This window comes from Aptenodytes forsteri, unplaced genomic scaffold, assembly GCF_000699145.1.
Source record: "Aptenodytes forsteri isolate BGI_AS27 unplaced genomic scaffold, ASM69914v1 Scaffold15, whole genome shotgun sequence".
Lineage (NCBI taxonomy): Eukaryota > Metazoa > Chordata > Aves > Sphenisciformes > Spheniscidae > Aptenodytes > Aptenodytes forsteri.
The window spans coordinates 4,286,773-4,290,697 of NW_008795129.1; positions in this window are offsets into that span (position 1 = coordinate 4,286,773).

Below are 3,925 nucleotides of genomic sequence, written 5' to 3' on the forward strand. Positions count from 1 at the left end.
CGCCTGCCAGCAAACCCCACCTGCAGCTCCAGGGCAGCGGGAACGGCCACCGTGGCCTGAGACCGGGGGGCACATCTGAGCTCAAGCACTGGGTTTTTTAAACACCGTTATTAAAACCCACCCGACACAAATTAAGCTGCAAAACCCTTTTAAAATGGGACACAAAAGTGCGTATTGTTCATCACTTTGGAATTTCTCCCTGGTTAGGTATGGATCCATACCCAGACTGACCTTTATGGATCGATTAATTTAGCTTAAAGATTTAGATTTTATTTTTTTTAATCATCCTGGAACCTCCTGTCCTCTAGAAAGTCTTACTTATTTTATTTTGGAGGAAAACTTCCATGAATTTACTTTAAAAAATAACCTTGCAATAAGTGCATACAAAACAAAAAAGAAGTTGGGATATTGTGGCACCAAAAATAAAACTGATGGAACAAAAAGGGAATTTCATGTGGTTTTCATTGTCAAGTCTAAGCTCAGAAACAAACAGGAAATAAAAATGGCTAAAACAAAAGAGATTTCCTTTAAAGTGTGTTCAAATCTAAGTGGGGAGCTGCTGCTTTATTTGGGAGGGATTCTCTGTTTATTTGTTTTTCAGAAAGAGGAGTAAATAAAAATGTCCACACACAGACAGGTCAACTTGATTTACAGTTAAATCCTCATGCTTCTTGCTGGTCATTTATAATAAGCTTTTTTAAGAAAATTAGATTTGCATAAATAGCAGCACTGGAAGGGGGAGAAAAGGCAATGGGGGGGGGTGCTTCTGCGTGAAATGAGGTTGGGAGGACGAAGGAACGAAGAGGGAGAAAGAGAGGCGAAAGTAACTGCGAACTCCCCCGTCATTCGTTTTATTTCATCTTTGTACTTTTTCAGTTTTTACAGGCAGCTCTGCAGGCACTGAGCCTTCCAGCCCATGCCAACCCACTGAAGCTCCCTAAGTAGCAAATAAATGCATTTATTTAGTAAGAGTAGTCTGCAGGATCAGGGCTATGTGAAATAGAGCAGCATACGTGCTACATCCTGCAGACAGAAGCGTTTCTTAGGCTCTCAGATTTGGGATTATGGAACTTCTTTGACAGGGGTTTACAAACTGGTGTCTCAATCACAGTAGCTCTGATGGTGATTTTTGAGGGGTTAATTTAATGCAGGCAGGACCCAGCTCCCCACATCAGCTGAGATCCCCAGCAGCTACAGCCCCATTAATGCATCTCTGAACACTTGGAACGGTTGAAAAATCAGATGGACTAAATTAATAGCAGCTTCTGCAAATTCAGCTCTGGTTTCCCTCCTCTTTTGCACTAGTTAACAGGGTGTAAATATTTATTTTCTGGTGGAGCTGCGGTTTGGGAGATAGCAAAGAGCGTCGGATTGAGGGTCAAGGGACAGAGGTTGTATTTTTGGCTCAGATCAGATCAGGTAATTCTGCCAGAGCTCAGTTTCTCCTCTGCGCAACAGGGATATTTCCCTTCGTGCTAAAGCATCCGGAGATCCACCTATGAAAAGGCTAGGGAGCTCCCGAGGAGAGACATCATAAGGTGCAGCTCTTCAGAAATGAGGGCTCCGAGCTTGAACTTGTACCCTGCAAATTAGCAGGAAATTTCCTGTTCAGTGTGCGGAGGATTGGCCCTCTTCCCGAATCTGCTGGGCAATACTCCGACACCGGTGGGGGGGAAGAGGAGGACCTCCCGCACTCACTCCCCATCTCTTTTTAAAGCCTAATAACAACAGAAACGTTTCTCAGCTTCTGCCCAGCTAGATCTTCTAGTTCCTTCCTGAAAACAACTTTTAATATTTAATTGTTGCTGAAAAACGGCAGATCCATCGCTAACCATCCCACGGGAATTTGCGGCTCTAGCCAGGCTGCCATACCTGTCCTCCTCCAGGGTCAGAGACGAGGATTTCAAGCAAATCCTTTCCCACAGAAGCAACCCCCTCTGCGCTGAGTCTGGCCCCGGTCACTTACGCTGCCGAGCCTCCAGGAACAGCCTGTGGACTCCCTTAAATGCCCCAAGGAAGCCCAGAGCTAATAACCAGCTTCATTCAATTCCCAGTCACATTATTATCCAATCTGCCAGAGGCATTAATATTCAGAGGTGAGGCAGGAGGAGGGCAGGGGTGCTGGCGAGGGGGAGCGGCACACAAAGGGGAGGAAGGGAAGCGCAGCGGGCTGGCCTCAGAAATCCTTTTTCTCCAGCTGTCTGAAACCCCAGCCCATTTCAGCCGGGTGTTGACAAGAGAGGGTTTTTCCTACAGTCTCAGCACTAACTTCGATGCCAGTTGCTGGAGGCTGTCCCCCTGCCAACAGCAAATGCCCAGGCTTGGCACAGCCCGATGCCCTCAGCCCCGGCGGCCCACGGCAAGAGGGAGAGCTTTGCCCCCTCTGCCATCAAGCCCTAAGTAAATAGCAATCTCCCATTTTCAAACAGCCATATAATCGCTGAGCCTGCTCGGAGACGCCACAGCCTCCCGTTTCTGACACCCCTCCCTCCACGGCCCCCCGGTCTCATCCCGCTGCCTTCCCAACACAGGGCGCACAGCATGAAACCACCGGTTCTCCCCATCTGGGACTTCATTCCCAGCCCAGGTACCTCCCCTGTCCCCGGAGCCGGGGCACATGTGCCAGGTCACGAGACAGACCTCATGTCCCCAGCTCATCTCATCTTCCTTTTGGAGCGGTCTCCTAGATCAGGTTTCTGGCTTTTTCTTTTTGGCAGTCTCCAAAGTCAGCCTCACCTCTCAATCTCAAGGGTCTGGGTAGCATCTGACAGAGAGAGAAGGTGCCACTCTTTTTTGCCAGCTCTCCATAGGGTACATTAACCAATACTTTTGCAATCCAGTCACAATTTTCAGATCTATTAATTGCCTGAATTAAGCCCTTATAGAAATGTAATAGATATTAAGTGAGGCTTGCAACAGTTTCTCTGCCAGAGAGAGATACGTTTTTTAAACCAGTGCCTCGGACAGGAGACAACTCAGGAATATAGGTGGGCTTTCATGGGGGGAGCCTGGGCTGCAGGTCACGCAAACCCAGTAGCACCAGAAACAACACTGCCCTTGCCCAGACCCTGCTCCAGGCTGTCGGGGAAAGACATCTCCCCGCGAGGGCTCCCTGTAAAGAGTACCGGGCATGGTGCGACCGTTAGCTAATGAAAAAAAAAAAAACAAACCCTGCTCTGCTTCTGCAGACATTTGTGGAGACTGAAAGCAGCTACCATGCTCTGCTGGTCCCTCAGGAGCCAGCAGGCAGCTCTTTGTCCCTCACAGGAAGGCACCATCGAAGCCTGCACAAACACCCATCCCTCCGGCTCACCGACAGGCCGAGGGGTTGGAAGGGAGTGCGGGGAGCCAGGGAGACCCTGATCCCATCACCAGAAAGGTGGTCCTTTCCCTGCCTTTGGAAGGTGGGACAGGAACGGGGGTGACGCTCCTGAAAGGTACCTTCCTGAGCTGTTGCTTTTAGCATCTCCCAAAATTGCAGAGGGGATAGAGCCATTTCATCCCTAGCATCCTCCAGGCCACGGGCCAGGCGTGGAGGACCCACAAGCTTGTCTGGGGGATGCCAAATTCCCCTCCTTGCCTTCAGCACTAGTCTCCACTTGGAAAGTGCACGGATCGTGGGCCCATCGGTCGGGAGGCTGCCTCCCTCTAAGGCGAAGGAACGGGGAGGCAGGTGAGGAACTGGTTTTGATTCCTGCACCGCCAGCTCAAAGCATCATCTGGGTGCGGTGACTGGGGGCTCACACCCAGGCTCTGCCGGGCCCCAGGGTCCTGCAACAGCGTGCCTCTCTGCGGCCGCCTGCGCAGAGCCAAACTCTGCATCTCACAACCCGCCGGGCCGGGTGGGAAAGGTGTGCGGAGCCCCGGGAGCTCCGGCTGGGGGACTGCTGCTCCGGGCTGCTCAGTCCCGGCGGGGAGGGGGGGG